Source organism: Hyla sarda, chromosome 6, assembly GCF_029499605.1.
Source record: "Hyla sarda isolate aHylSar1 chromosome 6, aHylSar1.hap1, whole genome shotgun sequence".
Lineage (NCBI taxonomy): Eukaryota > Metazoa > Chordata > Amphibia > Anura > Hylidae > Hyla > Hyla sarda.
In genome coordinates, this window is record NC_079194.1 from 44,371,262 (window position 1) to 44,383,986 (window position 12,725).

Genomic DNA, 12,725 nt, shown 5'->3' on the forward strand with positions numbered 1-12,725 from the left:
GCGAAGATGCGTGTCCGCCTCGGGGTAAGGTGGTTGAGCTCCTCCTCCGGATGGAATTCAGGGCAAGTGACATCTTTGCCCTGATCCACCCCTATGGTACTTCCGAGTTTGACATCAGCTGCGTTCGACCGGAGGGTTTGGAACTTTTCTGGTCGAACTATGAGGTGGTGAAAAGCGAGCCCGGCTGGCGGGATTTCGCCGTAAAGGCGATATCCCGTCAGAATCTGGCCAAGAAAGTGACTGTATTGACACGTAACGAGTCACTATCTTGCTATGACATCATGACCTGGCTCAGCAGATATGGTGATGTGACGGACATGCCGAAAAAGAACTATGACGAACATGGGATCTGGTCTGGGGCCTGGACGTTTTCCGTCAAACTTAAGCGTTCGGGGAGCACTGTTGCCCACATCCCATCAGCTGCTTTTCTTGGGAGAGACAGAATCCAAATTTTCTACCAGGGGCAGCCCAAGGTCTGTCACAGGTGTGGCAGCCCCACTCACTTTAGCGCAGCCTGTACCGTGCAGGTCTGTGCTCTGTGTGGTGGGGTAGGTCATCTTGCCGCATCCTGTAGGCAGATCAGGTGTCATCTGTGTGGTGTCTTAGGACACCCTTTCAGCCGTTGTCCTAGCGCCTTTGCCCGTGCGACGGTCACCTTGGCTGGGGAGAGCAGTAATGTTGCCTCAGCTGGGGAGGGCACGAGTGCGGGAGAAGGTGCAACAGGGTCAGTGAAGAGGAAAAGTCCCGCCAAGCTGAGGCGGGAGGCTAATCGGAGAAGGAGCAGGGAACTGGAGAGTTCCCATGTGGCAGGGGTAGCTTCTGGCCCTGCTCCAGAGGTTAGTCCTGAAACTGCTGAGGCCCTGGGGGAGAATGTGCTGGATGAGGAAATGGGGAGAATCTGTAAAGAAGAGGGCAGCAAGGCCGATCTTTCCGATTCCTCCCACTATGAAAGTGTGGATGAGGAAGGTGAAGAGAGGCCAAAAAAAAAGGGCAGTAAAGGGAGAAAGAAGAGGTCGGAGCCCTCTAGTCCTCGTCCTATGGACCAGGTCCCAAGCGGAAGCTTACCTGCCCCCCCTCTGATTGATCTGTCTAACCGGTACTCTGTCCTTGATGACATCTCCTCCCCCTCCATGGAGGGGGGGGTCGAGGATGGGGTGCCTGAAGTGGGGGAGCCTCCGGGGGGAACTGGGCCCTGTCCTGATGGGGCAATTTCCTCAGGGGATGGGGCCAAACCGGAGCCAGGTGGAAATGGGGATTCAAAAATGGACCAATCAGAATCCAAAAAACGGTCCAAAGAGAAAGAAGCCTCCTCATCTGGGGATGAGGGGGTGAAGAAAAAACAGAGATAATGGGGGTTAGGGCCATCTAACTCAATCACCCATGATGGCGGCACTCACCCCATTGACGCTGGCATCTATTAACTGTGCCAGCATAAAGTCTGATACGGCTAGATTCGCAGCCTTTGATTTTCTCGGCCGTGTTGATGCCGACATTTTCTTTTTACAGGAGACCAGGTTGTTAGATCTAGCCTCCCTGGTAAAAGCCAGGAGAGAGTGGAGGCGCGGCCCCTCCCACTGGTCTCTTGCGGCTGAGCCGTATAGTGGGGTGGCGGTCCTTTTTACCGCTCCTGTTGAATGCAGACGGGTTATTGAGTTAGAAATGGGGAGGTGCCTGATCTTAGATGTCCTCATGAAGGGGCAAGAGCTTCGGCTTATTAACATCTACGCCCCACAAACAAAGTGGGGACGAAAAGATCTCTTTATGAGGATTAAGCCCTTTCTTTTTACAAGCCGACAGGTGATCTTTGGAGGGGATTTCAATACTGTCACGAGATCCCAAGATAGGAGAGGCTCCAATGATCGGTTGGCTTATGATAGCATAGCCCTCAATAGTATAGTTAGGGAAGCTCGCCTAGAGGATGCCCACATCCGGAGCCCCTCAGGCCACGCGGGTTTCACCTATCATCGAGGTAGCTGCAGGTCTAGGATAGACAGGTTTTATTTAAAGGCGGAAGCCGTCTCTTCCGCAATGTCCGTGGTTGAGGTGGAGTTCTCCGATCACTGTATGATTTCTTTTTCCTTGAATGTTTCAGAGACCCCCCGGATGGGTAAAGGTTATTGGAAGCTGAATTCGTCCCTCCTGGAGGAAGCGGAGATAAGACAGTCCTTTGAGGATTTTCTTCAGAGTCAGGTACCTTTACTGGACCTATGTAGTAGTAAGTCAGAGTGGTGGGAGATATTCAAGAAGCGGGTTGCGGGGTTCTTCCGCCAGCTCTCGAGCCTCAGGTCCCTGAACAGGTATCGCCTGTATCAGGGTCTGAGGAGGAAACTCGAGCTTCTCGTCTCGACTGGAGGTAGCCGTGAGGATATCTCCAGAGTGAAGTCCTTGCTGATGAGGTGTCAGTACGATAGGCACGCATCTTTGGTTTTTGAGAGGGATTTTGGGAAGTACCGCTCGCCCGACCCTTACAGAAACTGTAAGATGTCAGTGAGTAGTAAAGTGGTCTCAGGACTGATTGATAGTACGGGATCTCTGAATCGGTCCAGATCAGGGATCTTGGAGGTCGTCAGATCCTTCTACTCGCACCTCTTGGGAAGGAAGGATCTAGATCGAGACAGGATGTCGGCTTTCCTGGCTGAAACCATTCCTGAGCCAGGGGTAGACCCCTCTCTTGATGTTTTGGCAGAAGAAATCAGGGAAGAGGAAGTGAGACTGGCGATCGAGGGGCTCGCCCCTAAGAAGTCGCCAGGTCCGGATGGCTTAACATCCGAGTGGTACAGGACCTTTAAGGAGTCTTTAGCTCCCCTCTTGACTGAGGTATTCAATGAGTGTCTCTCCTCGGGCACTCTGCCGAAGTCAATGAGGAGGTCAGCCCTGATTCTTCTCTCAAAGGGTAAAGATCCCAGCCGTATTGAGAATTGGAGACCCATAGCTCTTCTCAATGCGGACAGGAAACTTCTGGCCAAGATACTGTTTAATCGGCTGGTGAAGTTTGCACCCCGGCTCCTTTCGGGGGCCCAGCACTGCTCTGTTCCAGGCCGAAGCACCTTAAGTGCTGTCCTTAGTGTCAGGGAGGCAGTGGAGCGGAGTAGTGCAGGTCTCTGGAAGGGGTACTTGCTGTCCCTGGATCAGGCCAAAGCATTTGATCGGGTGAACCACGAGTACCTCTGGTCCGTCCTCCTGAGATATGGCTTACCGAGTACTTTCGTTAATTGGCTTAAGATCTTGTATGCAGGGGCAGAGAGTTTCCCACTGGTGAACGGTTGGTCTGGCCGCTCTTTTGAGGTGGGGTCCGGAGTCCGTCAGGGTTGTCCCTTGAGCCCGCTTTTATACGTGTTCGCAATCGATCCCTTCATCCGGAGGGTAGATTGTGGGCCGTTGGCGGGAGTCGGGATGAGTCTGGCGGAGCTGGATGTCGCCCAGAGAGTGGTGGCGTACGCTGATGATATCACCATCTTCGTGTCCTCGAGAGAGGAGGTCGATGTGGTGATGTCGGAAGTGGACCGCTACTCGGAGGCATCCGGGTCTAAGATCAACCAGGATAAGTGTGAAAGTCTCTGGCTGGGAGGGGGAGATCCCACGTTTGATCTCCCGGACACCCTTCCAGGGCCCCAAGAGTCAGCAAAACTTCTGGGCATCACATTCGGCCAGGATGATTATCCCACCAAAAACTGGGATGGTAAGCTCCAGGATGCCACTCAGAAGGTGAACCAGTGGAAGGGTTGGTCTATGACCCTCAGGGAAAGGGTACACCTGATCAAATCGTACCTGCTCCCCTTGTTTATCTATCTGGGCAGTGTATGTATCTTGCCAGATGCTTACTATACTAGGATCTACAGCCTGTTTTTCCAACTGTTATGGGGGAACAGGATGAACCTAGTCAAGAGGGAGGTTACGTACCGCACGAGGAGACTAGGGGGTTTATCTATGGTAAACCCTGTGGTGTTCTTAACGAACACCTTCTTGAAAGCTAACATCTCGAACCTCTGGTCAGAGACGGCTCCTCCATGGGTACTCTCCTGCAGGGAGTGGTTTCGGCCTTTCTTCCAGGAATGGGAGACAGGAGGGCAAGTGAAGGACCTCCGTACGCCCCATGGATATCTTCCGGCTTACGCTACCCCGACTCTGAAGGCGATACGTCGGTGGGGTCTGGGAGTGTGGGAGATCAGGACCCAGTCAAGGCAGTTCCTTGACAAACGGGTTCTGTTGACCCACTTCCAGAAGCCTCTGGCGCTCAGGGACTGCCCAGGTCGGGATCTGAGGGTGGGGTTGTATCTTTTAAACATGAAAAGGATCCCCCAGAAGTTTTGGGACTTGGCCTGGCGCTGCTTTCAGGGGAAGCTATATGTGAGGGACAATTTGAAGTGTAGGAGATCTGATGACCGGGGGTGTCCCCGAGAAGAGTGCAGGGACATGCTGGAAAGCATGGACCATTTCCTGCTTCATTGTCCCTTTAATATAGGGGTCTACAACCGGGTGGGCGCTTCCATCGGCTGGAGTCAACTTGCCGGCCTTACCTATCCGGAATGGGCTTATGGGGCATTCAGGACCCTGGGTGGCCGTGATCGGGGCACTTTATTCTTAGTCAGTTTAGTGGTTAGGTACTACACGTGGAATGCACGGTGTTTAGTGTCTACACAGCGGAAAGTCCTCTCCGAGGTGGAGGTCTGTAGGAATATCACCGGTGACCTTGGGAAGATCAGGTCTTTGGAGTATGGCAGTCTTGGTACCAGTAGGGCTTCTCTCCTATGGAGAGGGTTTTGTTTTGATGTGCCCTAGGTACTAGACCTTTTGGGTAGAGTACCCTGGTTTTGGTTAGGGACAGTGATGTAGGGACAGGGTTAAGGTGATAGTAGGGTCAGTTTATTTTTAGGGATAATGGTAGGGTGAGAGGTAGGGTGCAGTTAGGGAAAGAATGTAAATATTTTGTATGTATCAGGATTGCCATCCTTCTTCCTGGTGGTGGGCTAATGCATGTGCACCATAGCTTTTTGTTTTGTTTTCAGACGCTAAAGTTATGTAGGGCTTACAGGCACCGAACTTGGGCCTAAAGTGGGTTGTATTGTTTGTTTTTGTATATTATAAAGCTGGTTATGGTAAAGTTGGTTGGGAGGAGTTCTAGGTTGGGAGGGTGTTTTTGTGGGTGGTGGTGGTTGTTTGTTTTGGTGGACCTGGCATGGGTCAGTTATGGACTGGACATTGAGGACTATGGACTCTATGGACTCTGACCCATGTACAGGAGGGTGGGTGGTGCGGGTGAAGGGACAGTTTAGAGTAGGTTGTTTTCTGTACATTTATAGGTGTATATAGGTTATATGTATATAGTATGTATATAGTATATATAGTAAATATTATAATTTTGTTTGTTTTATATTTTGGTTTGTGTATTATATAGTGTTTATAGTAGTGATAGATGGCAGTCGAACCATTTTTTTTTTTTTTTTTTTTTTTTTTTTTTTTTTTGTATCTGTTGTGGACTTTTTTGGGTTGTTTTATGTTTGCAATATATATAATATTTATAAAAAAATGTTAATTTTTTTTTTTTTGTTAAAGCTAAATATGCAATTTTATTTTTGGTTTTTGCACATTAGGTATGCATGCATGTGAGTGTGTTTGGTTATGTTTGGTGTAGTATTAGTATTTTTAGGAAAAGCTGGGCTGGCCGGTTAGGCAGGATTTTTGTTCTTTTATTTAAATGTAAAGTTTGGGTTTATGTTATTTCATGTTGTTGTTTTCCGTTATGGCAAAGTTGTGCTGGTTCTGTGTTTGTTATGATTTATATTTTTCTAATAAAAGATTTACAGGATATAACTCAGGATCAGTACAGGATAAGTAATGTAATGTATGTACACAGTGACCTCACCAGCAGAATAGTGAGTACAGCTCTAGAGTATAATACAGGATATAACTCAGGATCAGTAAAGGATAAGTAATGTAATGTATGTACACAGTGACCCCACCAGCAGAATAGTGAGTACTGCTCAGGAGTATAATACAGGATATAACTCAGGATCAGTACAGGATAAGTAATGTAATGTATGTACACAGTGACCTCACCAGCAGAATAGTGAGTACAGCTCTGGAGTGGGAGCCAATCAGTTGCGGGTGTGGTTCTGCTTCAGTTCAGCTGTGTAGTGTCTGCTGTGCCTCCTGAGCTCCAGGGAATTACCACCTGTTCCACCTGGGACCTGCTTTCTCCTCCCCAGGGAGGGAGTGGGTTTCCAGGGATGAGTGAGGGAGGCGAGGCCCAGGCTTCTGCCTCCCGGAGTAGGCCGCAGGGAGGCAGGAGAGGCCAGCAAGCGGCCTGTACATCAGAAGATCTGGGGGTTAGGCGATCCACCCGGAGTCGCAGCAATGTCATTCCAACACCCCCCACAGAGGCAAGAGGCCGAAAGGTTTCTGGAAACGAGGATCCCAATTTGGGAAAGCTGGGTGCTGCCAGCAGAAAGCCAAGGTCATCTGGAGGAAGGCAGAGTACTCACGGAGGTGAAGCCGACCTCAGTGAGGAAAGCTGGGGAATGCTGAGGACCCGGGAGTCTATTTCCACCTATACTACCCGGGTCGTAAGTCACCTCCGTGAGTATGAAGACGCCAGCAAAGCTGTGAGGAGGCTTCAGGAGGAACTTCGCCATGTCCGTTCTAGGCTGGAGGTTACCCCAAAGAAGAAGAAGCCTGAAGTCCAGGCACAGATAAAAGGTCTGATGGCTGAAATAAATGCTTTGGAGGAAAGAAAGGAGGAATTGCTGGAGATGAGTGGACCATTTAAAGAAAAGTTGAAAAATCAAGAGCGTTTCAGAGATATGGATGAAAAGAAACAGAGAAGGTTGATGGGGCTGCAACCTGAGAGCCAGGTGGATGATGAGGAGGAGATAGAGGGAGAACAACAGCCAGATCCACCTGGTGGCCTGTCGCAACAGCAGCAGGCCCCGTACAGTGGGCCCCCTGCACAGCAGCCAGCAGTATCCCCTGCCGACTCAGGGGAAGACAGTGACAACAGCTACCAGGGAGGGGCGCTAATGGCCCAGATACGTATGCTGGAATCCCCAGTGTGTCCTCAGAATCTGGTGTTTGGAGATGAGCTGCCAGATGAGGCACCTGGGGGTAAGAAAAAGAAGACCAAGCCAAAGCAGCAAGAAGTGGTGAGTTACATCTACACCCCCCTCCCTGTAAACCCTGAGTCGGCCGCAGGGTCAGCTCATTGTGCAAGCCCCGTTACCCAGCCCAGCCCGTGTTCTGTGGTGGACTCGGTGCAAAGGAGCGGGGAGAGTACAGGTACTAAAAGGGCGCAAAACTCCATGCCTGTTTGCAGTAGCAGGGATGGAGTAGAGAAGGCACTGGCCGCAAGGCCGGACAGTGAGGGCAGCCCAGCAGTGGGCATAGAGGCAGACTCCGGGGCTGTAGTTCGCTCCCCTGTGGGAGGGGGGGTGATTCAGTGTCTGAGGTAGTCGCGGTGACTACAGATGTAGCAGACGCTCCCAAAAGAAAAGAACAAATCTTATTTTGTATTGGCGCCGCTGATCCCATTGATCAGCGGCGCCCTGATAAGACTGGAGAAATTGCTGATGAGGCGGAGGGCACTAATAAGAACAGGGCTGGGGCCTCCTCTAGACTGGGTAAGCATGCTGCCCGGTCCCTTAAAGGGCCAGCGGAGGTTGTCCCAGCTCTAGTGCCCTGTGATGCCGAGGCAAAACGGAATGAAAATGTATCAACATCACCATCATCATTTGCCGGTTTACCTGTTGCTGGTCCAGCCAGTGTGAGTGATGGGGTAAATGGGGTTGGGGGATGTATGACTGGGGAGAGGATGGAGATTGATGTTACTGGGGAAGGTGTTTTTGGGGGAGGTGGTGACCATGTTATTGGAGTTGGTGCTAATGTTGTCATTGGGGGTGGTGGGGATGTTGTCATCGGCAGTGGTGTAGGTGCAGGGTCTGGTCCGGTTGCCCCCCCAGTGGTGACAGACCATAGGAGTTATGCCAATGTCACTGCTGGGGGAAGTAGAATACTTTCCTCGTCTCCTGACTCTAGGGACGGTTTATTGCAGCAACGTCTCCTGGAGGCTCTGAAAAAGGGGGAAAGGTCGATTAATGTAGAGGGTAGAGCAGTTGATCTGTCCTTCTGGATAGAGAGACACGGTCTCTCTGCCTTCCGAGAGGAAAGAGGGGGCGATACTGTGTGGTCCCTCCCAACAGCCAGGGCAGGTAGTAACCGTAGGAATGTAGTCCGTCTTCGGTGGCAGGGCGAAGATATGTGTCCTTCAAGGACGAAAGTGGTTGAGCTCTTGCTAAAGATGGGCTTCAAGGCAGTTGATATCTTCGCCTTGATACATCCCTACGGTACTCCTGAATTCGATATCAGTTTTGTTCGGTCGGAGGGGCTTGAGCTTTTCTGGTCGAATTATGAATTGGTAAAGAATGAGCCCGGCTGGCGAGACTTTGCCATACAGGCATTGTCTCGCCAAAACGAAATCAAGAGAGTGACCGTTTTGACCCGTAACGAATCACTCTCTTGTGTTGACATCATCACCTGGTTAGGACGGTATGGCGAGGTAATGGGGGTCCCACAGAAGAACATGGACGAGTTTGGCATCTGGTCAGGAGCCTGGACGTTTTTGGTAAAACTTAAACGTTCAGGAAATACAGTTACCCATATTCCATCCTCTGCCTTTCTCGGTAGGGATCGTATCCAGATTTTCTACCGGGGTCAGCCGAAGCTCTGTCACAGATGTGGTGACCCCACACACTTCAGTGCAAACTGTACGGTGCAGAAATGTGCCTTGTGTGGGGGTGTAGGCCATCTTGCCGCATCTTGTGCAGAGATTAGGTGTCACCTGTGTGGTGACTTAGGTCACCCATTCAGTCGTTGTCCTCGTTCTTTCGCTAATGCAGTCTTGTCCCCAGCGGGTGAAGATCACGAGCCGGAATCTGCTGGGGAGGGGACTAGCAGGGGTGGAGGAACTGAGGGGTCAGTGAGGAACAGCAAGAAAAAGACACCAGCCCAACTAAGACGTCTTGATAAACTCCAAAGGGATAGGGTGATGGGGAAAGCCCGGGTTACCGGGACAACCTCTCATTCTGTCCCAGAGGCCAACCTTGCTGCTGAGTCCCTGAGGGATGGCGAGCTGAATGAGGAGGTCAGGAGGATCCAGAATGAGGAAGGTGCCATCTCCTCAGATAGCGTGGAGGAGGATGATGGGGGATGGCAGAAGGAGACACGAAAGCGGGGTACAAGTAGGAAAAAAAAGGGAGATTTAAGATCTTCTCCCACCCTGGTCCAGGTGCCACAGGAAGGCAAAACTGACTCCCCTCTGGTTGGCCTTTCCAATCGATTCCGACCCCTTAGGGACATCTCCTCCTCTTCTTCGGAAGGGGAGGATGAGGGGGAGGTGGCAGAGGAGCTTCCAGGGGGCGCCGAGTCCTCTTCCCCTGGGGAGGTTATGTCCTCGGGGGAAGGGACTGGCCTGGAATCCGGAAACGAGGAAAATAAAACGACGTCTGGTGAGATGGACACTTCTATTTCTCTAAAGAGGGTGAAGAGTTCTTCTGATGTGGAGGGTGAGAAGGGGAGTGGGAAAAAGAAAGCTGTTTAACTCAATCACCCTTGATGGCGGCACCCTCTCCATTGACGCTGGCGTCCATTAATGTCGCCAGCATTAAGTCAGATACGGCTCGATTTGCTGCCTATGATTTTTTTGCCCATATTAATGCTGATATTTTATTTTTGCAGGAGACCAGGCTAACAGACATGTCATCTATCTACAAGGCTAAAAGAGAGTGGAGGAATGGGCCCTCCTACTGGTCTCTTGGGGCCGAGCCGTATAGCGGAGTGGCGGTCCTTTTTACCGCAGCGGTAGAATGCCGACGGGTTATCGAGTTAGAAATGGGGAGGTGCCTGATCTTAGATGTCCTCATGAGGGGACAAGAACTTCGCCTTATTAACATCTACGGCCCACAGTCTAAGTGGGACCGGAAGTGCCTCTTTATGAGGATCAAGCCCTATCTTTTTTCAAGTCGGCAGGTGGTCTTTGGAGGGGACTTTAATGCTGTCACGAGGCCCCAAGACAGGGGAGGTGCCAGAGACAAGCTGACTTATGATAGCGTCGCCCTTAATAGCATAGCGAGTGAGGCTCGCCTGGTGGATGTCCACATCCGGCACACCCCAGGCCACGCGGGATTCACCTATCATAGGGGTAGTTGTAGGTCTAGAATAGACAGGTTTTATTTAAAGGAGGAAGCCGTCTCTTCAGCAGTGTCTGTTGTTGAGGTGGAGTTCTCCGATCACTGTTTAATTTTGTTTTCTCTGAATGTCACAGAGACCCCCCGGATGGGCAGAGGCTATTGGAAGCTGAATTCGTCTCTCTTGGAAGAAGCGGAGATAAGACAGTCCTTTGAGGATTTTCTTCAGAGCCAGGTACCATTGCTGGGCCTTTGTAGCAGTAAGTCAGAGTGGTGGGAGATCTTCAAGGAAAGGGTTGCGAGATTCTTCCGCCAGCTCTCGGGCCTCAGAAGCCTAAACAGGTACCGTTTGTACCAGGGCCTGAGGAAGAAACTTGAGAACCTTGTCTCGACTGGAGGTAGTCGTGATGATATCTCCAGAGTGAAGTCCTTGCTGATGAAGTGCCAGTACGATAGGCACGCATCTTTGGTTTTTGAGAGGGATTACGGGAAGTACCGCTCGCCTGACCCTTACAGAAACTGCAAGATGTCAGTGAATAGTAAAGTAGTCTCAGGACTGATTGATAGTACGGGATCCTTGAAAAGGTCCAGATCAGGGATCCTGGAGGTCGTCAGATCCTTCTACTCGCACCTCTTGGGAAGGAAGGATCTAGATCGAGATAAGGTATCAGCTTTCTTGGCTGAAACCGTCCCTGAACCAGGAGTAGACCCCTCTCTTGATGTTTTGACAGAGATGATCCGGGAAGAGGAAGTCAGGATGGCTATTGATGGGCTTGCCCTCAAGAAGTCACCCGGTCCGGATGGCTTAACATCTGAGTTCTATAAGACCTTTAAGGACACTTTGGTTCCCCTCTTGACCGCGGTTTTTAATGAGTGTCTATCCTCGGACACTCTGCCAAAGTCAATGAGGAGGTCAGCGCTGATCATCCTGTCAAAGGGTAAAGACCCGTCCCACATTGAGAATTGGCGTCCCATAGCGCTTCTCAATGCGGACAGAAAGATTCTGGCAAAAGTGCTGTTTAACCGGCTGGTGGAGTTTGCACCCCGGCTCCTTTCGGGGGCTCAGCATTGCTCTGTTCCGGGCCGCAGTACATTCAGTGCTGTGCTCAGTGTCCGAGAGGCTGTGGAGCAGGGTAGGGCTGGCCACTGGAAGGGGTACTTGCTTTCCTTGGATCAGGCAAAAGCGTTTGATCGGGTTAACCATGAGTACCTCTGGTCTGTCCTTCTGAGATATGGCCTGCCAGGGGGGTTTGTTGATTGGCTTAAGACCTTGTATGTAGGGGCAGAGAGTTTCCCGCTTGTGAATGGTTGGATTGGCCGCTCTTTTGAGGTTGGGTCTGGTGTCCGTCAGGGTTGTCCTTTGAGCCCTTTGCTGTACGTGTTTGCAATCGATCCTTTCCTTAGAGGGATTGATTGTGGACCGTTGGCGGGGGTGAGAATGGACCTGGAGGTGCCGGATTCGGCTCTGAGGGCGGTAGCGTACGCTGATGATGTCACCGTGTTTGTCTCCTCACAAGAGGAGGGCAGATGGGTGATGTCAGAGGTGGACCGCTACTCGGAGGCATCCGGGTCAAAGATCAATCAGGATAAGTGTGAGAGTCTCTGGCTGGGAGGGGGAGATCCTGATTTTGATCTCCCGGACGCCCTTCCAGAGCCCCAGGAATCCGCAAAAGTCCTCGGCATCTAATTTGGTCAAGGGGATTACCCCAAACAAAACTGGGACAGCAGGCTTAAGATCGCCGCTCAGAAGGTAGATCAGTGGAAGGGTTGGTCTTTGACCCTCCGGGAAAGGGTTAACCTGATGAAAACTTTCCTGCTCCCTTTGCTGATATATCTGGGCAGTGTATGCATGTTGCCAGAACCTCTCTGGACCCGGGTCTACAGTGTGTTCTTCCAAATGTTATGGGGGAATAGACTGAACCTAGTGAAGAGGGAGGTTACTTACCGTACGAGGAGACTAGGGGGGTTGTGTATGGTCAACCCTGTGGTGTTCCTAGTGAATACCTTTCTTAAGACCAATATAGCAAACCTCTGGTCAGAGAGGGCTCCTCCGTGGGTATCCTCCTGTAGGGGATGGTTTCGGCCTTTCTTCCAGGAATGGGAGACAGGAGGGCAAGTGAAGGATCTTCGCACACCACACGGGCATCTCCCGGCTTATGCTACCCCGGTTCTGAAGGTTATTCGTCGGTGGGGTCTGGGGATGTGGGAGATTAGGACTCTGTCGAGGAAATTCCTTGACAAGAGGGTCCTGTCTTCTCATTTCCAGAGGCCATTGGCACTCAAGGACTGCCCAAGTCGGGATCTGGAGGTGGGTTTAGAGCTTTTGAATTCTATCAGGATCCCCTTGAAGTTTTGGGACTTGACTTGGCGCTGCTTCCATGGGAAACTGTGTGTGAGGGACAATCTGAAGTGCAGGAGCTCTGATGACCGGGGATGTCCCCGCGAAGAGTGTGGAGGCATGCTGGAAAGCATGGAGCATTTTCTGCTTCATTGTCCCTTTAACACAGAGGTTTACAACAGGGTGGGCGCTTCCATTGGTTGGCCTCGGCT